Source organism: Petaurus breviceps, unplaced genomic scaffold (assembly GCF_028583685.1).
Source record: "Petaurus breviceps papuanus isolate PSGF00001 unplaced genomic scaffold, PetGlider_PUasm1.0 179, whole genome shotgun sequence".
In the NCBI taxonomy this organism is placed as follows: Eukaryota; Metazoa; Chordata; class Mammalia; order Diprotodontia; family Petauridae; genus Petaurus; species Petaurus breviceps.
The window spans coordinates 6,479,696-6,503,396 of NW_027185779.1; the positions used below are offsets into that span (position 1 = coordinate 6,479,696).

Sequence of the window (23,701 nt, forward strand, 5' to 3'; positions counted from 1 at the left end):
TAATCTTGACCTAGGGATGAAATTTTTGTTTTTATGATTGCTATGAACTGATTGCAATATATTATTGTGTGGATTGGAGCTGAGAGTAATAATAATAATAATGATGATGATGATGATAATGATAATAAATTTTATTATGGCTTTTATATAACATCTACTATGTGCCAGGCACTGTGTTAATTTTACAAGTATTACTTCATTTGATCCAAATCAAGTCTTTGCCTTTAAGTGGGCAGACATTTCCACATTTGTTATGATTTGTGCTGGAGCATAGTGTAAGATTTCAGGTCTTCAGTGGATTTCATACATAGAGTTTGCCCACTTTAGCAGTTAGTGCCATCTTCCCTGAAAGATTTCCAGTTGGTGGGCTATTAGTATTTCTTATTTGTTCCAATGTATCATGTCTTTCTGTGGTACCAGCATTTGGAGGAGTGCCACTCTCTCTGCTGATCATTATGATGTTTTTAAGGAGAGTCAGCATATAACACTGTACCACTCCATCTCTTTCTTAGATTCATAGGGAAACTTTCATATAATTGTATAGACTTCTTATCCAGTAAGTGCTATTGCCAGAACCCAGTTGGCCAATGTTTTAGGATCCCTTCAGTTTGTTCACAGCTACACTAGTGGTTTCAGGGCCTAGCATCTCCACCATGCATCACCCTAATTCACATTCCTCTACTTTTCTATTGCCCCTTCCCTATGACGTGGACCACTTATGGTACATTGGAGGGATTATTGCTGCTACCGCTGTTGCTGCTGTAGCTGTTGTTGTTGGTCTATTATTATGTCTTGGATTAACATAGGATTTTAATATGAGCCTGGATTGAATCAAATTTCGAAATATGCAAAGTGATTTCATTGATCCCTAAAAGCTTAAAAGAAACAGAAATTCATCTTTTAAAATATATTCTTTTAAAGATGATGTATAGCTATAAATTTGGGGCCATTAATAATCATCATCATATATGCTAGCATTTTTGTAGTACTTTGAATTTTGCAAAGCATTTTACAACTATTGTCTCAACTGATCCATACGACAACCCTATAAAGTAAGTGTTACAATTATCCCCTTTTTAAAGCCAAGGAACTTGAGGTTAAGAGATTAAGTGACTTATCCAGGGTCATTCAGCTGGTAAATGTTAGAGGCAAGATCCTAACCTAAGCCTTTCAGTCCAGTGGTCTATTCAGTAAGCCTCCCAAAGAACAATGATAAGGTTCATTGTGCCTTTCATCAGGTTTTATCTTATTACTAGTGATGACTTTCATGTAAGAAGTACCATAAAAGTCATCAAAGAAAATGTATGATTAGAAAAGTATGGGGCAGCTAGGTGGCTCAGTGAATAGAGTACCAGCCCTGGAGTCAGGAGGACCTGAGTTCAAATTTGACCTCAGACACTTGACACACTTACTAGCTGTGTGACCTTGGGCAAGTTAATTAACACCAATTGCTTTGCCTTCCCCACTCCAAAAAAAAAAGTAGGTGATATAATTATGCAGTAGTGTCCCAACTCTTCATGACCCCATTTAGGATTTTCTTGGCAAAGATACTGGAGTGGTTTGCCATTTCCTTCTCTAGCTCATTTTATAGATGAGGAAAGTAAGACAAACAGAGTTATATGACTTACCCAGGATCACACAGTATCTGACACCATATTAAAACTCAGGTTTTCCTGACTCTAGGCCCTGTGCTCTATCCACTGTGCCACCTCACTGTCCTCTGGTACTATATTGAGACTGAAATAGAGGAGATAGACATCTCTGGTGCTGTGAGACCTATGAAATGTTTATAGAACCAGGGCCTCTATTCTTCATGGGAGTGCTATGGAGAATAGAGTGATGAACAAGAATTGCATAGGATGTGAAAGTATGCAGATTGTGTTTCAATCTATGGTAATATATATGCTGATAAGACCACAGGACTTTCAAAGCATCCAATTTTAAGTTCTGCCGTTGAAATTTAATTTTATTTAAGTTTATTTTAGTGTCTTTATTCTTCTCTTTTAGCTTTTTAATTTAAAAATTCTGTGCCCACAGAACTTGAACAAAATCCTGAAGATTTCAGTGTCTTTTTCCATTTCTTGAATAGTCTAGAAAAAGGAAAAATAAAGTGAAATTTAAAAGTGACCACCAGATGATAGAAATCCTCTATCTCATTCTTTCCTGGCAAGTTACCAGCCCCTGCTTATTAGAAGTGTTTGAGGTTTGTCTCTAAAGAGAAAATCTGGCAGGTGTTGAGGGTTGTGTGATATTCATTTGTTTGAGGTTTTGTAGAGTTAACTCTTGTGTTATGACTGCTGCCCCCTTTGAGCCCTCTGAGATGTAATCAAAGAGCTAGCCAGAATAAATATGGAAAGTACTCTAAATCTGGAAGTTGTGGAGGCAAAAACCAGAACTGACTTTGGCAGCTGCCATATTTAGGTAACACATTTCCCATGGGGGAAAATACATTCACACTCCAGGAGTCTGATTATTAATTCCAAATTCTTCCATGAAGGAGAGTGATAGTCATATAAACTTTATGTTAGTTTTATCTTCATTTGTTAAATGCAGTGGGTTGTTACGTAACTTTCTAAAGGAATCTTTTTAACCATTACTAGGAAGGCTATTCCTGGAAATGGTTTCTGAAAATGGTGATGGGCTAATTTGATCACAGATGATTGTGAGATAAATTTTTGAGCACAGACAGACCAAGACTATCCTTTATTTTGAACTTGATGATACGACCAGTACTACCTGCAGCATGTTATTTTAACTTAGATATATATGAATAAATACTCAAGTTCACATAATTCAGTTTCTAAGGAATGTGCACATTGTCATTTATTCTTAGAGAGCACATTGAATTTCTAAGAAAACCCTAAGAATGAACAAAATACTTATATATTCTTTGAACACTAAGTAATATTGATAGGGTATTATGCTAGGATGATGTTCTAATTCTAGCATTCCATTCTACCAGACCTCCTCCTAGTCTAAATGGTTATTTGATTAATTTTGAACTATCCCAAAATCAAATTATATTGTTTTTAAAAAAACGTTTAACATTTGGGGAAAGAAAGTTATTTAAATGTTTTTCATTTAAAACAACAACAATTTAAAAAAAGACAGAATTTTTTTCCTTACTTCTCAAAATGAAACCAATGGACATTACTTATCAATTTAGGAAACACCTTATTTTAAGAATTTATGAATGGGGGTGGCTAGGTGGTGCAGTGAGTAGAGCCCTGGAGTCAGGAGGACCTGAGTTTAAATTCAGCCTCAGCCACTTAACACAAAAAAGTAGCCGTGTGACCTTGGGCAAATTACTTAACCCCAGTTGCCCTTCAAAAAAAAAAGAATTTATAAATGAGGAGGTAATATTGTTATTTGAAGATAAACCCAGTTCATGTTTCTATCAGGCATGTTTTAAGCTAATTTTACTGGTTCTATGAGCTACACAAAAAATTAATTTTATTAACTCTTATTGGGCTACATATTATATGTGTTCCTATTACAGTGAAATGATTATGTGCTACAGTTGTTTGATGTAATAGGAATTGAAGAATATCCATTTCTTACCATTTTCAAGTTAAACCAAAAATTCACCTTAAATCTTTTCTGTTACCAAGTTCTTAGTTATAGTTAGGAATCACAGCATCTCAGAATTGAAAAGGCCCTCAGAAGCCATCCAGGTCATTCCATACCTGAACAATCATTTCCTCTTCAGTACACTCAGCAAGCTGTCATTCCACCCTTGCTTGGAGTCCTTTAATGTAGGGGAGCCTACCCATTCCACATGGTAGTGCTTGGTGCTTATTGATAGGAAGTCCCTGTTTACATCTAGCCAATATATACATTTGTCTCTTTCAATCTTCCACCTATTGCTTTTAGTTTTGCCCTCTGAGTCCTAGCAAAATGAATTTCTTCCCTCTTCTGCATTTCTGTCATTTAAATGCTTGAAAAACAACCAAGATTCTTTTACTTTTGTTAACCTGCTGCTCAACTTGCCAGAAATGACAACATAATTTCCTCAATAATGGCCCTTGCCTTTGGAAGCATCTCACCCTTTGGCAGTTCTCCCAAATTCAGACTTGGCAGCTTAGAGGACACGAAGTAAGGTATGTTTATTTGATTTAACATTTGGCAAAAGGTGCTTTGTCTTGTGTTTTGTGTATGTGTATTTACTTAACTTTTCTTGTTTGGTTGCTTCTGGCAATGAATTTAAGTTTGAAGTAGTTCTTATTTTCAGTAGATGATGCTATATTCTGTAAACATTTTAAATTTTTGGTTATTTTTTTCCTCTCCTTCAGGTTTTGATACAATCTAAATGAATGTGTGAATGAATGGTGGTCACTGAAATGGAAACCTAGAGCTACCTCATTTGGTCAACAGATCTCAGTGGCTAGTAGTATTTAGGAAATTAGTAAGTAGAATGTGTTATATGAAAATGTTGGTGTTATCTTGATAAATTATGGTCTTAACTTCTCTCTCACATTTGCCTCATATATCCAATCTCTTTTTTCTGACTTCATAACATTTCTTATCTAGGTACCCTTCTCCCCAGTAACAGCCATTAGCTTGGTTCAGGCCCTTATCACCTATGCCTGGACTACTGTAATAGCCTGCTGGTTGGTCTCCCTGCCACAAGCCTCACCCCTACTCCAATTCATTCTCCACATAGCTGTTGAAGTGACCACATCACCCTCCCCCAAACACACACACATACACACACTTAACAAATTCTAGGGGCATCCTGTTATCTCCGTAATCACATAGAAAATCTTCAGTTGAGCTTTTAAAGTCCATTATAACCTTTTCCCCTGAACTCTGCCCCCCCCCCAAACTTCCCTTCCCCTTTCCAGGGTTCTCACACAACACTCAGTATTCTGACTCAGTCCATTCCCCTGGCTGTTCTCCATGCCACAAAAGCTCACCTCTGCCTTCTGACTTTCCTGGCTTCCTTAAAGACTCAGCTCAAATCTCACTTTTGCAAAAGACCTTTCCTGGTTACCACCAACTGTTAGTGTCTACCGTCTGGGAATTCTCTGGATTCACTCTCATTTACACTGTATATGTCTTGTATAGAAAGGGAGCTTGAGGGCGCCAGCCCTGTTTCACTTAGCACAGTGCCTGGCACATAGTTCCTGCTTAATAAAGATTTCTTAATTGATTAATTTGTTTGACTTTCCTGAGTTATCAAGAATGAGCAGATTAGAGATACCCAAGTCTCTTAGACAGCATTGTGTTAATTAGATCTATTAATTTGTATTTCCATTCATTATTAATACAGTGATAATGATTGCCTTGAGAAGCTTTAAGATCTTGTAAGTGCCTTCTGAGTCATCAAAGAAAGACTTAATTATATTATTATTTTTTTTTAAGCAATTGGGGTTAAGTAACTTGCTCAAGGTCACACTGACAGTTATTTCTGGGTGTGGTGTTCAATCCCAGGTCATCCCGACTCTGGGGCCAGTGCTCTTACTCACTGCGCCACCCAGCCACCCCTAAGCCATTGGGGTTAAGTGACTTGCTCAAGGTTACATGGCCAGGTGTTTCTGGGTGGGTGCTAAGTGTATGAGCCCAGATTTGATCCCAGGTCATCCCGACTCTGGGGCTGGTGCTCTTACTGTGCTACCTGGCTGCCCCTTAATTATATTATATATAGTTTTCTTATTTAGTGTATTTCATCATTTGTATTCTAATTATTTGAAAATTGGTGATAAATGTATGGAACATCTCATTTCCTCATCATTCTATATAACAAAGTTTATTTCATAACTTTCTTGAAAAAAGCTTTATTGGTTTTTTCCATCCTATCATCTTCATTTCTAAAAAAAAATAAAAGTTCAGCAAAATCAGCTGACAAAGCAATGTAGTCTGACAGTTTAGATTACAGCCACACCTTCTTTTCTTCCATATAACTACCTCCCCCATTCCCCCCCTCCCTCCCTCTCCACACACAATGATTGCCCACCTCTCTGGGGAGAAGAGGGAAGTGTTCCTCATCATTTATTCTCTGGGGCCTACATTAGTCATTGCAATGAATCCAAATTCAGTTTCTGTTTAGTGTTATAATTGACATCACTGTAATACTTGTATATATTGTGCTTATTATGTGGAGTGGTTTTTGTTTTTTTATTTGTTTTTTTGCATGACTTTTCTTATGTTTATATAGCATGATATTTTATATCATGTATATTTGTATATTTGTGTCCTCCTTGGGGTATAGGAATGTATCTTTTCCTTCTGTCTGCTGTTTTTGTTGTTTTTTGTCCTTCTGTCTCTAAAAGGACAAAGGAGGGCTGGGCAAAGTCACTAGCCTCACTTTCTCCTAGAGCCATCTGGGTCCAGTGGCAAGGTGATCAGGACATCAGGAGATGATCCCAATGCTGTGGGAGACCTTGGCTTTTTTGAGCTAAGGTTTTTTCCTAGCTTTTAGTATGACTGAAGCAATGCTCATTCTGTGATTAGGGCTAGGTAAGAAATGAGGCAGAGAATGACCAAGTCAAAAACAAACAAAAAAAAAATTAGGGAGGGGAAGATGTTTTCCTCAGGCTTTCAAGCCAAAACAGAAACAATTGCAATTTATATTCACTCTGAGCCATTATTGGCCAGTCAATGATAACTTGAGTGATTTGGGTTTTAGGCTCAGTCCTTAAGAAAGAAATCTAGCCTGTGAACCCCAAGATATCTTGAGAGGCTTCAGAGATCAAGATTTACATTCCTTTGGGCAGAGTACCTGCAGGTAAGAATAGGATACCTTATGTAGACAGGAAAAAGGAAAAAGAAAAGGCAAGGGAAGGAAAGGGGAGGGAAGGGAAAGGAAGAGGAGGAGAGGAGAGAAGGAAAAGAATCTGTCCATTGCTATTTAGTGAGACTAATAGATCAACTGATAGATTGTCAAATGTTTTTCTCAATACTGACTGAATGAATTGCAATGAATTTGGTTCTCCAACTCACTCCTTACAGAAGGATATGGGAGAATGGAAAGAGATGACTTTGGGGAGGGGAAAGGGAGAAAATGGTGAAAGGTTTAGTAATTGTTTTGAGGCAGCTAGTGGCTTAGTGGTTAGAATATGGGCCTGAAGTCAGAACTGCTAGAGTTGAAATTCAGCCTAAGATACTGTGTGAACCTGGACAAGTCACTTGATCTCTGTTTACCTCAGTTTCTTCAACTGTGAAACGGGGATGATGACAGCACCTAACTTGCAGGCTTGTTATGAGAATTAAGTTGAGCTAATATTTGTAAAGTTCTTAGTACAGTGCCCTGCAAATAGTAGATGTTATATAAATACTTAATTCCCTTTCCCTCACTCCTCTCCTACCCCTACTACCCACTCCCTGAGCTGTATAGCATTTTAGAGGAAATAATTTACTTTATAGTGGAGACAGTTTGATGTAGTAGAATGTCCACTGGACATGGTGTCAGGAGGACCTGAATTTATCTCTCACTTCATACTCATAATCAGATCACATAACCTAGCTCAACCTCAGTTTGCTTATCCATAAAAATGGTTATGATACCAGCTTCCACCTCACAGTCTTGTTATAAGAATAAAATGAGGTAATGTATGTAAAATACTATGTAAACCATAAAGCCATATACTCATGTTATCTATTGGTTCATATTTTAATAATTTCTACTTAACCATTTTGAAGGAAGTAGGTCATTCAGAAAGAATTTTATTTATATATATATATATATATATGAGTCTTGACAATTTTGCTAAATATTTATAAGAGCTCATTAATATGATCTCTGTTTTCCCTAGGAGATTAAAAATGTTTTCTTCTTAGAAAATGGTAAGAGATAACTTTTCATAGATTATATCCACATATCTATCTATCTTCGTTTTGTGTTATGTATGTGTTGTTCGTACAGAGTTGTTTACATGTTGTCTCCCTCATTAGACTGTGAGCTCTGTGAGAGCAGAGACTGATTTTTGTATTTCTTTGTATCCTCAGCTCTTAACATAATGCCTGACACTATGGTATCTGACAGACTGAATTGAGGAATTTTCCCCCTAAAAGTTATGATTATAATGTTATATTTTAATAAATAACTTAGATATTATTTTTGCTAAAATTAGTCATTATAATAGTATATTTTAATAAAATTGTTGTTTTTACTATTAGAGGTACAAAAAATGTGGTAATTATGCTAAGATATAAGATTATGATTCTGTTAGAACTGTAATTTCTATTGTGTTCTCACAAATGATGGCAAAACAACTTAAGCTTTATATTCAATTTCCATTTATATCTATGCATATAACATCACAGTAAATAATAAAAACTAGCACTTTGATGACACTTCAAATTGGCAAAGCACTTTACTTATGAATGTTTCATTTTATCCTTGTAAGAACCTTAAGAGGTCAGCATTATTATCTTCCTCATTTTATAGATGAAGAAACTGAGGTAGACAGAGGTTAAGTTACCTGCTTCCAGGGTTATACCCAAGCTAAGTTTCTGTGGTCAGATTTGAAGGCAGGTCTTTCTTTCTGACTCCAGATCCATCAATCTATTCACTGTATACTGTAAGTGAGATGTTATGCTAAACATCTGCTTATTTTCTATCCTCTGGAGCATAGATATTTCAGTATATATATTAGGCCCCGAGTCAATAACAGAGATGCACTGACACATTCTTTCTCTTTTCTAGAAGCTGTAAAGTCTTGATGGCTGGCCTATTTTCTTTTTTTAATCTTACAGAAATGGCTAGATATCCTAAAAACAAAAACAAAGCCAAAAAAGCCCCCAAATCAAAAACAAAACTTCACTTGGTACAAACGTTCCCTTAAGCTTAGCACAGTGTCTGGCATATAGTAAGTCACTCAGTCATTATTCAAACAAGGGTCCTATATATTTCCTCCTATTCACAGTCAAAAATTGTGAATAGAAAATGCCTAGAAAAAAATCTATCTGTACTCATGACTTCTATTTCTACTTCTATCACTCATTTCTTGTAGTGTAGCTTTTGACTTCTTACAACTAAAACAGCTACCAGTTATTTCTTAATTTCTAAATCTAATGGCTTCTTTTCATAGGCCTCCTGACTTCTCTTCAAAGTTTGAGATTGTTGACAATTCTCTTGGATATTTTGTGCTTTTGGGGTTCTGTGACAGTCTCTCTCTCTCTCTCTCTCTGTCTCTCTCTGTCTGTCTCTGGCTTTCTCTCTCTCTCTCTCTCTCTCTCTCTCTCTCTCTCTCTCTCTCTGTCTCTCTGTCTCTCTCTGTCTGTCTCTGGCTTTCTCTCTCTCTCTCTGTCTCTCTCTGTCTGTCTCTCCCTCCCTCTTCTCCCAGTTCACCACTCTTTATCAGTCACCTTTTTTTGATCATTATCCATATCACTACCCCCTTATTGTGGTTATACCCTAAGGCTGCCCTGAGCCCTCTTCTTTTCTTTCTGTATATACTCTCAAGGTGACCCCTTCAACTCTCATAGGTTTAATTATCATCTGTAGTCTATTGATTTTAAGATCTGTACATTCAGCTCTAGTCTCTCCTGCACTTCCTTCTCCTGCACTTTCTGAACTTCCTATCACTTACTGCCCACGCAACATTTCAAACGGTACCTCTCACATATATCTGAAGTTCAGCATGTCCAAAAAAGTTTCCATTACCCCTCTCTTAACTCCTAGGGTCCAGTCATTTCCAAATTCATCTAATCATACTGCCATCTAACCCATATCCTAGAATAGGGTAAGTGACACCAATTCCTTTACTAAAATCTAGCAAAAATCTTTTCTGTATGTAAGGAAATAAGGTTTGTTTGGCATGATTTGTATAGATGACACAGAATGTCTCTGAGATCATCATTTCTTTCCTTGATATTCACTCAACATTTCTTTAATACTGAATTCTAGAATGTTGGGAGGAGCCAAAGTCATGTTCACCTGTAGTTCTCTATTTCATGACTATTAGAACAAAATTAGCCTTCTGTAATCTTGTAGTGCCTCTCTAGTATCTTTTGTTTTTCCCAGTCTTTCAGAAACCGCTGAAAGCAATCAACTCCACCAGTTCTTTTAATATGAGGATATAGTTTATCTGGGTAAAGTACAGAAGATTCATCAGTCCAAGGAGGATATCTATTACAAAGAGAACTTTGTTTGCATGTAATTGTAGACATAGGTGATCCTTTGTAGAAGATGAAGAAATATGAAGGGAAACAAATCTTAATGTATTTTTTTTTCTTATGAAAGAATTACAAAATGCAGCCTTTATAGATTTGAACTCCATGTTTTGGTTTTTGAAAGTATAATGAAGATGTATGTTTGTTCATGTGTATTGTATGTGTGTGTGTGTGTGAGAGAGAGAGAGAGCGCACGTTAGTATGTAAGTATGTAGAAAAGGGAGAAGAGAAATGAGGAAATGTCAAGGTTCCCCAGGTGCTTTTGTTTCAGAAACTGTTCTGTAACCACTGTAATTCAGAGAATTGACTAAACATTTACTACTGGCATTCTTAAAATGGAGGATACTAATTGCTTTTGTTTGCATTTCTCTTATTTTCTACTAAACATCATTGGAATTAGAGGACATTTCATCACATTTCTATGCAGTTATACCCACTAAACTATGCAACACAGCTTTATTTGGCAAAATGTGTTACAAATTCTTATGTATAAAGTGCTTTAAAGAATTAAGTGATGGAGATGGTTTGTGGGATCAAATATAGAAATGGTTGTAAAGATGTAGCACAATGAATAAATTAAAACATTCAATCATAAGGTTATTAACAAAGAATGGAAAATTTAGAATAAGAAAAATTAAGAGTAAATTAATATTTCAAAATGAAATCTGGTCTAGAATGCAAAGGAAATGAAGCATAGAGTAGATTTTTTGACTGAAACTATGAGAGTGGATGTATGTACTGATATTAATTCAGTTTCTTCACAATTTGGAAAATCCTCTAAAGAACTTCAAATAATGTATCTTAAACTCACTTGACATCATCACTGTTATTCATGAAGAATAAGTGGAAATCCTGTTCATCGGAGGCCATGTAGCCAGTGTTATGAAAGAGATAGAAAACAATGTTAATTTTTTTAATGCCTTGTTTGAAAAAGCATGTCCTGGTTTTTAGCATTTCTTCCCCCCCACCCCCACCCCTCTTAGAGAGAGGCAGATGGTCTGAAAAGTGGACTCCCTTATTTAAAGGGAGTGTTGGTATTTATAACAGAGCTTATCTCTAGCAAGATTTATTTTTTTGCAGCTGTTCCAGGTTGGAAAAATATTATATTAAAACCCTGGCTTGTTTTTATTTCCATATTTAGGAGAAAAAAGTCTTCAGTCTGTGAAAAAGTGATGTTTGATTTTTAGATACTGATCCAATGTAAACTGTGATTTCTCTGAGTATATATGTGACTTTTCTGTTTGTATGCTGTTATGATTTCGTTCCTCTTCTTGTTTCTGTCTTCTATTTCCTATCCTATATTGAGATATATCATACACATGCAGAATCCTTCCACTTGTCATTTTCTATACATAAACAAAGAGTGTTTTTTCTTTTAAAAAAATAAACAAAGAGTTTTAATGGAATCAAGTAGATGACACTGAGTTCCGCTATAGTGTTAAATAAAGCATTTTCTATTTTTCACCTCTCTTATGGTCATATTTCTTTCTGCCTGGGGCATCCTATTTGTAATGAAGTTTACTTATTGTATTTTTCCATATACTGAATGTTATCATTGTAAGGTATGCTGTTTATTTTTTAAAGTATTCTCTGGGCTGCCTTGTTGAACAAAAGGCTAGCTACAGTAATGTAGCCTTCAGATACTTGTTAAAATTCTCTAATTCAAGATTGCTATTATTTTAACATCTAGGACTTAGCACCTTGAGAGGGAGTAGATGCACACAAATTTTATTCAAGTTAACATATTTATTATGCATCTACTTTATGTAATGCACTGTGCTGGCAATATATAAATAGGTCAGATTTGTAGTTATTTTCCAGTATTTCTTTTTCAGTTGTGTAAAGTGTTAAAATGCTATGTATCTCCATATATTTGAGAGATATATGTATATATTATAATTATGTATCTGTAAATATGTGTATGTGTAAATATATAAGAAATCCTCATCTCTTTCTTTTTAAATTTTTATTTTCCTTCAATATTCCTCTCTAGTAGTACTTCGTTATTGAAGCTTTTTCTGATTTTCCCATCCCCCAAACTCTGAAACTAAAAGTGATCACTGTCTCTTCAGATGTTCTCAGAATTCTTTAAGGAACATTCCTTTGCCATTTTCACATTCCACTTTGTATTGTGTTCATTTACGTAGAAATTGTTTCACTTCCTGTAGATTATAAACTTCTTTAGGGGAGGTACTCCATATGTTCTCATCTTTACCACAGTGTCTACCATAACACTATATATATGTACACATACATACATATACATACACATACCTGCATGTGTATATATTAGATCAAGACATGTTCATTGAATTTAACTTATTGAATAAGTACAGAAAAATTATTTAAATGAAATTCACTGATATTTAAATATCTCATTGAACATATACTACAACATTGAAGTAAAAAAATAATACTAAAAAGACAAAAAATATAATTTTGGCAAATGGGAAAGTTTGATTCAACTAAAAAATTATTAAGTACCCAGTGTGTATGAGGCACTGTGCTAAACATTAGCAATTTATGGGTAGGTAAGATACAGGCCTGGTTTTATAGTAGCTGAAGATGTCACTTGGAGCATTATATTAAAAATTACTGCTATAAAAGGAAAAGTGTGATAAGTAGAAATGCAGAGGAAAAGTGTTATGATAAATTCGAGGACTGTGAGATCACTTTGTCTCAGTGATAAGATATGGATTAAGAAGGCTAGAGATGGCTTCCTGGTTCTTCAGATGGCAATTAAGCTGGAACTTGAAAGAATGAATTCTTGAAAGAAGAAACAAACAGAGATATGGGGTAGGGGTAGAGGAAGGAAGTGTGTTCCGTATAAGAAGGATGGTATAAGCATACAACTAGGGAGGGTAAAATGAAGATGAGGAATAGTTTGTCTGAAATGAAGTCTGTGAAGAAAGGGATGACATGAAGTAATATTGTAAAGGTAGTTGAATACCAGGGTCAGCAGTTTATACTTTATTCAATGGTGAAAAGGGGCAAAGGTCTTTGAGTAGAGTAGTAATGTTATTAAGAGTGGTGTGTTAGGTTAGAGATATTTCTCAATAAAATGAGGTATGGGGGTGGCTAGGTGGCACAGTGAATAGAGCACCAGCCCTGGCGTCAGGAGGACCTGAGTTCAAATCGGGCCTTAGATACTTAACACTTACTAGCAGTGTGAGTGACCTCTGGCAAGTCACTTAACCCCAATTGCCCAGCCTTCCCCCTCCAAAAAAAATGAGGTATGAACCAGAGAGGATGAAGAGTTGAATCAGGAAGAATGTGGAAGACGATGTATGTTGGAAGAGACAAGAACTGAGACGTCATTGCAGTGGGAATGAAAAGGAGGGGATAAATGGAATTGATATTGTGATAGATGGACTTTGTGAATGATGGAATGCTTAGCAGTAAGAGAAACCCTTGGAGGCAGTTAGATGGTACAGTAAGTACATAAAGCACTAAACCAGGAGTCAGGAAGATCTGAGTTCAAATCTGACTTCAGATACTTATTAGCTGTATGTTCCTGGGCAAGGCACTTAAGCTCTGTCTGCCTCAGTTTCCTCTACTACAAATTGAGCATAATAATAGCACCCATTTCTCAGCATCAAATATGACAATATAAAGCAATTATCACAGTGCCTGGCACATTGTAGGCATTTAATAAGTACTTGTTTCCTTCTTCCCCACCATTGAATATGAACTCTTTGAGAGCAGGGACTTTTAAAATTACTAACACTAATAATAAACATTATCCATGTTAACAATATAGCAATGGTTAGCATTTATAATGCTTTAAAGTTTGCAAAGCACTTTGTTAGCATCCCTCCTTTTTTGTTCACATATTTCTTGATATCCTTTATACCACCTCTCACATATGTCATCATTGGAAATATGCTATAAACCAGAAGTATCACACACATGACCCATAGGCCACACATGGCCCACAACATTTCTGGGTGAGGCCCAAACCAGATGAAAATATAATTTGGAAGTATTCATAAAAATAAAATAAAACATAGATAATATTAATGTGTGATTTTCTACATCAGTGTGTGCCAGGGATCCTTATGTAGGGATTAGTGGTTCCTGTTTCTGGTTGAATTTGAATTGAGTAGCTTACTTACATCTACTGTCTTTTGATTATCTTTATGTCTTTACAACAATGACTTTTAAGCAACTGTGGTGTTCCAGGATTTACAGACACATGTTAGGCATCTTGACCTGCATCTTTGAACCTCTTGGTTTAGACCAGGGGTGAGGAACCTGTGTTCTCAAGTTCGCATGTGCCCTTCTAAGTCTTTGGATGTGGTCTTTTAACTAAGTTGAAGCTTTATAGAAAAAAAAAATCTTTTAATTAAGGGGATTTGTTCTCTGAAGTTTGAATTTAGTCACAGCTGCACTTGAGGACCTAGAGGCCCACATGTGGATTTGAAGCCACAGATTCTCCACCCCTGGTTTAGGCTGTCTCTATATACTCAGTAAAGATTAAATCCAGAAGAAGCTGTTGTAGCATGGTCTATGTGGTATGTTTAAAGGTATTTTTGACTGATTTTGTACCTGTGAATAAAAAGACTGTATATTAAATTTCAAAATTATATCTATTAATCCTTGGGTAAAGATCTTACATTTTGCGTATCAAAAATTAATGTTTATATAAAGTCTAAAAACCATAATTCTTAGTACCCTCTATATTTTTCCACCTTCACCACAGACACTGAAGGCCATTTTTATTTTGTTTCTAGGTTGTCACAGCTGTAAGGAAGGATTTATCACCTAGGATCCAGCCTACTATTAATGAGCCTATCTATACCTTTCTCAGTAGCTCCTTGGACAATAGACTATTGCCATATTTTCCAGTAAGGTAGAACCAGCCAGAACTTAATGTTTCATATATAGTGTGGGGGTACTTCCCTGCCATGATCAGACATTGGATTAAGAATATATGAAGGATAAAATTCATCTGTCCATTTATTAAGATCTTTTTGGATCCTTTTCCTAACACATTAATAGAAGGGGCACTGGAATCAGGAAAAAGCTGAGTGTGAAAATGGTGTTCCTGACATTTTCCTTATTAACCTATTTGGACCTTAGTTTCCTCATCTTCAAAATGGGGATGATAATACCTATAATGCTTACTTCTAAGAGTTTCTATGATAATTAAATGAAATAATACATGTAAAACATTTTGTAACTCTCAAAGTGCCATACATGTCAACTGTAATTAGTTCGTAGTAGTTTAACTTAACTTTTAGTCATTTTCAAATATAATATGTATACTTTCAATGTGTTGTTCTATACCCTTGATTAAAAAAAAAAGTTCAAGTAGAATCAGGCAGAATATTCTGTTACTTGCTGCTGGGCTCTTCCCAGCTCCGGCCTTGCCTTACCTTATACCCGGTCTTAGGACATCTCCGGCTTCTTGTCTCCAAGAAGAACACCCCCACAGAACACCCAAGGACATGGAGGTTGCCAAGCGAGGTTGCTCTTTATTCAGTTACATCTTAACAGTGTGGCCATCAAAACACAGCAGAGTGGAACCGTGGGACAGAGAGAAAAAGAGAGAGAGAGGGGGAGAGGGAGAGAGGGAGAAAGAGGAAGAGAAAGAGAGAGAGGGAGCCTCCCCTTGCTTTTTCCCTAATATCCTTATCATACTTCTTTCTGTCACATGCCATGTGGGAGCCAATCGTGCACTCTCCCGAGTGCAGGGCAAAGGAGTATGTGTTAAGAGGAGTCCGTGTTGATAAGGCACGTTCAATGCCACGTTGGCCTTTCCCAACCTGGCAAAGTCGGCTCCAGAGCACGTTCAATGCCATGTCGGCCTTTCCCAACCTGGCAAAGTCGGCTCCCACGGCCCTGTGCTCAATGCCATGTCAGCCCTTTCGGCCCGGCAGAGTCGGCCTCCACATCTCCATGTTTCTGCCCTTCAGATGTGACATGCACCCCCTCCGGCATCTTGTGACTGCCACAGTGTCTTTCACACCTGTGGCTCCAACAACTTGCCTGGTAAACTTTCCTCAATAGTAATACCTAGCCATTAATCCATTTTTCTGTCCACATTTCAAACTCACCTGTCTATACTCTCTCCTCATTCACATCTTTGTTTTTTCCAGATTCTCTCCCTTCTTCCCTTCTCACCCACCCCCACTAGGAAGACAAGCAATTCAATATAGGTTATACATGTGTTAGTTATGCAAAACATTTCCATAGTAGTTAAAATGTGAAAGACTAACTATACTTAACTCTATCTTATCCTGTCTCCCAGTTATTCTATTTTCTCCTTTGTCTCTGTCCCTTTGCAAAAGTGTTTACTTCTAACTACCCTCTCCCCAAATCTGCCCTCCCTTCTATCATCTCCCCCCTCTTTTCCCCTTCCCCCCTACTTTCCTGTAGGATAAGATACCCAATTGGGTGTGTATGTTATTCCTTCCTTAAACCAAATGCAATGAGAGTAAGGTTTCACCTTCCTGCTCTTCCCCTCCATCTTAACAGCCTTTTCCTGCCTCCTTTATGTGAGATATTCCACCCCATTCTATCTCTCCCCCTCTCCTCCCAATATATTCCTCTATCATCTCTTAATTTTATTTTTTTATATCATCCCTTCACATTCAACTCACCTTGTCCCCGCTGTCTGTGTATACACATACAAACATATGTACATATAGACACATACACCCACTTGTGCATGCATATATATGTATGTGTACATATATATATTTCCATAAACTATCCTCATACTAAGAAAAGTCTCATGAATTACAAATATCATCTCTCCATGTAGGAATGTAAGTAGTTAAACTTTAATAAGTCCCTTATGATTTCTCTTTCCTGTTTACCTTTTCATGCTTCTCTTGCTTCTTGTATTTGAAAGTCAGATTTTCTGTTCAGCTCTGGTCTTTTCATCAAGAATGTTTGAAAGCCTTCTATTTCATTTAATACCCATGTTTTCCCCTGAAGCATTATACTTAGTTTTACTGTAGGTGATTCTTGTTTTTAATTCTAACTCCTTTGACCTCTGGAATATAATATTCTAAGCCCTTCGATCCCTTAATGTAGAAGCTGCTAGATCTTGTGTTATCCTGATTGTGTTTCCACAATACTCAAATTGTTTCTTCCTGGCTGCTTGTAATATTTTCTCCTTGACCTGGGAACTCTGGAATTTGGCTATAATATTCTTAGGAGTTTTCTTTTTGGGATCTTTTTCAAGAGGTGATCGGTGAATTGTTTCAATTTCTATTTTGCTCTTTGTTTCTAAAATATCAGGGCAATTTTCCTTGAGAATTTCTTGAAGGATGATTTCTAGGTTCTTTTTTAATCATAGATTTCAGGTAGCCCAGTAATTTTAAAATGATCTCTCCTGGATCTATTTTCCAGGTCAGTGGTTTTTCCAATGAGATATTTCACATTGCCTTCTATTTTTTTTTTATTTGTTTGGATCTGTTTTATAGTGTCTTGATTTCTCATATAGTCATTAGCTTCCATTTGCTCCAATCTAATTTTGAAGGAATTATTATCTTCTGTGAGTTTTTGAAATTCCTTTTCCATCTGGCAAATCGATTTTTCAAGGCATGCTTCTCCTCATTGGTTTTTGGGAACTCTTTTGCCATTTGAGTTAGTCTATTTTTAAGGTGATATTTTCTTCAGTCAGGTTGTTGACCCTCTTTTCATGATTTTCTTGTATCATTCTAATTTTTCTTCCCAGTTTTTCTTTCACTTCTCTTACTTGATTTTCAAAATCCTTCTTGACCTCCTCCATGGCCTGTAAGCAATTCATATTTTTCTTGGAAGCTTTTGATGCAAGAGTTCTGACTTTGTTGTCTTCCTCCTGTTTCATGCTTGATCCTTTTTGTCCCCAAAAAAAGGATTCTGTGGTCTGTTTGTGCTTCCTCTGCTTGTTCATATTGCCAGACAATTACTTTACTTTTGAGCTCTTTGCCATGGTAGAACTCTACTTCCAGAGAGGGGAGCTTTGTGCCACATCACTGGGGTTTTTGCAGATGTTTTCAAAGGTCTAAGGAAGACTCCCCCTCTACAGACACCACACTGGCAAACTGGTATTTCTCGTCCTACGACCACCACCCAAGAAAGCTACCCAGATCCAGGTAGGTCAAAGCAAGAGCTATTAGCCTCTGAATGGTCACTTGGTCCCTCTACCATCTGTACTTCAGGGGCTCCTGAGTCAGTTATGTGGCAGACACTGCAGCAGGAGCTGCTGTGCCTCTGCCACCTCTTGCCCTCCAACATAGTTCCTGACTTACCTTTTACTTTCTTTTTGGCATTTATGGGTTGAGAAGTCTGGAAACCACTACAGCTGCTGGTGATTCACTCTCCAGTCTGCTCTGGCCTCCATTGCCTCCCTGGGGCTAAAACTGCGTGGCTCCTGCAGGACTGTGCTTGGCTCCCAGCATGCTGCGATGAACCCTTCCTCTCAGCCTGTGAAGCTGTGGGAAATTTGTTCCTCTCCGTCTCTTTGTGGGCTCTGTAGCTCTAAAATTTGTTTAGAGTCATATTTTATAGGTATTTGAGGTAGTTGTGGGGGGAGGTCATGGAATTTCCTGCTTCTACTCTGCCATCTTGGCTCTGCCTCCAACAATCCATTGTTAAAATGCCTTTTAAAAAAGTTTGTAAATACTCATATGCTTAACAAATCTTCCAGTCCCTTAACAGGAATCTAAGTAACAAAATCTATATTCTTTTCTTTTACCCATAGATGATCATGAATGACTTTTTCCAAAAATACATTAGTTTCTTTAGGAACCTAATTTTCCAGTTAGCAGTCTAGAAAGAGAAAACACTCCAATACAACATAGTGGATCTCATTGAGTGTCACATTCCCTCAGAGCATGATACTGTCCTCAACCTATCCATGCTTCTCCATCCAGTGTGACTCATCTCCCATGAATTCACATAAGATTTGGTCTCAATTTCCCTCTCTATCAGAAATGTACCTGGAATAATTTCAGGCTGCTGAGTGGTTATTTCTTGCTCTTGTCATTTGACCTATTCCTTTGATGACATCCATTATTCCACTTTTTGTCTATAATTACATGTTTGCAAGACCATTTAAAAAGCAGTATTTCCAATTACAATAAAAACCTTATTTACCTCTCTCTCCCTGCATTTAAAGCCTTTTAGTTTTTTTTTCTTAAAACCAGAACTTGTAATATTTATTTGGGATTGTTTTCATCCTTACTTTCCCATTTTATTTTCTAGATCAAGTAACCATACCTTTTAAAAAAAATGGGTTCTAACGTCTTTGTTTATTTAATCCCCTGAGATTTAGAGAACATAGAGTATTGAATGGTCCTGTTATGAAAATAGACTTTCAGGTTCCTGAGACTTGTGTTTTAGAGAAGCCCCTTTTGGTTTATAGGATCTTTAAATAAGTCTTGTACACTAGAATGTGAGGCACATTGGGAAAGGTAAGATCTGGCATATTTCAGACATCTGGAAAGGAAGTGAGTTAAATTCAACTTTCTGTGTACCTGGGGTGTAGGAAAAGAAGATCAGGAGAAGGAGTTAGGTACTTTCCTTCTGACTATATTTTCATAAATAAATTTATTACAATTCTTTGCTGTTATGCCATTTAACTTCATCTCACATGTCATCTTTGGTCTATGTGCCTTGGCTTGTTAATCCTTGTTTATATGGAGCTAATCTCAGTAGCCAGAGGAAGCATAGTCTAAAAATAGATTAAGTTGAATTCTGTTTCTGGTTATTTTAAAACTGGTCTTAGACCCTGAACCCATCTCTTATTCTTTCTGTAGTTAGGGGATTATCAATCATCCTACTCAGTCTAAAAATGAAGTTGCATAGAATTTAAGCTTAATGAAACCATGTTTATGAGATACAAGTTCCAGAACAAAGATGCTACATAGGAGAAGTGTGAGGTTAAGGTCTTTGAGGGAGTATCTATAGGTATGTTGAAGTCCACTATTATGAGAACAGGAGTTGAGGAAGAGAGAAAGATTGTGAGTCAGGCACTGAATTCATTGAAGAGGGAAGGGGGAGTGTTCTGGTAGTTGATAGTATCTACCAGAATTTTTATTGGGTAATAGATATGGATTGAATGAACATCAGAGGAATAGTAGTTATTGGGTGATGATGGTAGAGGGTGAGCATGAATGTCAGTGGAGGGCAAGAAGTATTCAAGTTCAGTCACCTCAACCACTGAATTTGGGTGGGAGTAGGGGAGTGAGTGAAAGTGCAATGTGTTTTCACTGACTGTTCCCCATGTCAGGAATTCCTCCCTCTTCATCTGTGCCTTTGACTTCATTGACTTTCTGCTGATCAAGCTAAAATCTTGTCTTCTGCCAGAAACATTTCTCAGTCCCTCTGGGTGCTAGTGCCTTCCCTCTAAGTTAGCTGTAATTCTCTCTCTGTGTACATATATGTATGCATGTATTTATATATGCATACATGTGTGTACATACATATATGTTTATGTATTATATGCATATGTTATATATACCTACATAATGCACATATATACATGTACACACATAGTATTACATAGTTGTTTGCATGTTGTCCCCACATTATACTACAGCTAGCCATTTCAGAGAAGGACTATTTTTTGCCTCTCTTTGTATACCCACTGCTTGACACAAAGAAGATACAAAGAAATTCCTGTTGACTCACTTGGCATCTTAGCAGATTGAAACATTTAGCACTTACCAAATTCCTAGTTAGGCACAACCTGGTTGCTGGAATATTTAAAAATAAATTGTATTGATCTCTTTGCCCCCCTATAATTTCTAGTGTATTTTTTGCCTTTCCCCCTTCTCCCTCCCCTAGCTATCTCATATAACAAACTGTAGCACCAATGCAATATTCACAGTGCTGACGGTGACTGTAAATATGCTGGCATAGCTCTCAATGGCAAAATATAACAGACTATCCATACATACGACAGAAGCAAAATGTTTATTCAGACAGCAGAAAACCAAATCCCAACATTAGGAAGTCAAATCCTTCATAGAAGCAAAGAAGTTAATACACCATAGCACAGCATAAAGCTACTTCATCTTTTAGCCTAAACCACAAACCAACACTCACAGACCTAGCTGTCTCCCTGCGTGCATCCTCTCTTTCCCACCATCTAGCTGTTCTGACTCCCAGCTTCTTGTGGGCTCTGCTCCACCCTTCAGCAAACTCCTCCCACCACAGGTTCCATGTGGATACATTCGCCCTATTAGGGAGCAGGGAAGATCTTCAAATTCCCATTCCCATTACACAAATCTTTTTTTAAAGAAAAAAAAATCAGGAAGAAGAAAATAAAAATACAGCAAAACAATCAACATACTGAAAAATATCTGATGTTATGTTCAATATTCCATACCCTGGGCCTGCAAAGTGGTGAGGGGAAGTATCTCCTCAAATTTCCTTTTTGGTACTAATATTTTTCTTTGTAATTTTACAACATTTAAAATTTTTATTTTGTGCATTTTTCTTTTGATTTACATTGTTCTAGTTATTGTGTTTATCACTTTATTTGTTCACCTTACTTCACTTTGCATCTCTTCATGTAAGACTTTCCATACTTCTCAATATTCATCATATTCATCATTTTTTATAGCATGCTATTATTTCATAGTTCACTCATTCCATCATTTGTTAGGCATTTCTTATTCAGTGGACATCTACTTTGTTTCCAGTCTATTGCCATCACAAAAAATGCTGTAGTTCTCCATTTGACTACTGTTTGTTGATATTCTTTGACCAGTTATATATTGGGGGATGACTTTAAGTGTAATAGATTTTTTTTGCTAGTTATCTATTTCTTAGAAATTAGATACAGTGATATTTTCTGAACATTACTATGTATATTTAGGTAGAATTGTCACTTTTATTATATCAACAAGCCTGCCCCTGAGAAATTAATATTTTTCCAATTATATACATATGTATTTGTGTGAAAAGTGTTTTGTAATTATATTCATATATTTCCTGGGTTTGTCATGGCAAGTAGAGTCCCAAATATATTTAATTGTGTGCAATTATTTTAAATGAAATTTTTATTTCTATCTCTTGCTCTTTGGTTTTGTTGGTAATATATAGAAATGCTGATGATTAATGTAGGTTTGTTTTATATCCTGATCATTAAATTTTTAATTGTTTCAACTAATTTTTTTGTTTTAGTTGATGATTCTTTAGGTTTCTCCAAGCATACCATCACATCATTTGCAAAAGTGATTTTGTTTCCTCATTGCATATTTTTATTCCTATAATTTTTTTCTTGTCTTATTATTATATTCAGTTTTGCTGGGTAAGTTATTCTTGTTTGGATTCCTAGGTCTTTTGTCTTCCAGAATATCATCTTCTGAGCCCTCCTCTCCTTTAACATGGTAGGTTCTAAATCTTGTGTGATCCTGACTGTGGCCTCGTGATATTAGAATGATTTTTTTTAGGTTTGCTCAATATATTTTTTTCTTTGCCCTGGGAGGTCTGGAGTTTGGGTATAATTTTCCTGGGATATTTTATTTTGGGATCTCTTTCAGGTAGTGATCAGTGGATTCTTTCCATTTCTGTTTTGCCCCCTGAATCTAGGATATTGGTGCAGTTTTCTGTTGTGATTTCTTGAAATATGATGTCCAGGCTCTTTGATCATGACTTTCAAGAAGTCTACTAATTCTTAAATTATCTCTTTGACCAGTTTTCTGTCAGTTTTTTAAAATAAGGTTTTTTTACATTTTTTTCTATGTATTTCTTTTTTTTTTACTCTGTTATATTGTTTTTTGGTGTTGCCTAGAGTCATTAGAGTCCTGTGTCCAGTCCTAGTCCAGGGTCTCCTGTAATCTTGTTTCAACCAACTGCCTCATCCCATTATTGGTTGTGGCTTGAGAGCTCCCATGACTGCTGCTATTGCCAAACCAATTCCCACTGTTGGCATTGTCTCCATGTGGGTTACATGTCTACATGCTTCTAACCTTGTGTCACAGATCTTTCCTTCCAACATCTTAAATTGTCTTCGACCGGAAGAACATCTCACCCTGAACTTTTGCAAGCTTTGCTTCTCTAGAATTCATTTTCAGGTGTTACTTTAAAGTTTTTGGAGGGGAATTTTGGGAGAGTTTGGATATATTGTTTCCTTTACTGTCTTTACTCTGCCATCTTCATATTCCTTATTTCTTTGAAGAATATTTTGTAACTGAATATCTACAAGCATTTTGTGTGCTTTCGTAAATTGACTCTCAAATATTTTATGTATTTTGTAGGTTTTTTTAATGGAATTTCTTTTTCTATTTTTTTTTGTGAATTTTTATTATTATATAGAAATGCTGTTATTTTTCTGAGTTTATTTTTGTAGCCTGAAACTTTGTTGAAGTTATTTCATTAGTTTATTTGTTAAATCTGAAGTGTTTTCCAAGTGAACCATCATGTTATCTATAAAATTGAGATAGCTAGTGATTTGAATTTTATTTCAGCAACCCATCTTTCATAAACTAAGTAACAAAACTTTGTACTACAAGAGTAGACCCCAAAATGTTCTTTTTTTAAAATTTAAATGCTTTATTAACTGCTGATTTACATCATTCGTTTCCGCCAGATTTTGAGTTACAAATTTTCTCCCCGTTTTTCCCCCACCCATCCCCCC

At 36.4% G+C, this 23,701-nt stretch overlaps 1 protein-coding gene across 5 annotated transcripts in view; it reads left to right on the top strand.

The window, feature by feature from the left end:
* The window catches only part of TRIQK (triple QxxK/R motif containing), a 150,520-nt gene that overhangs the window by 15,640 nt on the left and 111,179 nt on the right, over window positions 1–23,701 (top strand). The window contains exons 3-4 of one of the 5 annotated variants that reach the window (XR_011168080.1): window positions 3,994–4,100; window positions 4,293–4,405. The exons of 3 other annotated variants lie outside the window; for them this stretch is intronic. The gene's annotated coding sequence lies outside the window, so the exon portion shown is untranslated. Of the gene's footprint in view, window positions 1–3,993; window positions 4,101–4,292; window positions 4,406–23,701 lie in introns of those variants that run through there. One more of the 5 variants, XM_069086655.1, reaches the window with a different exon arrangement.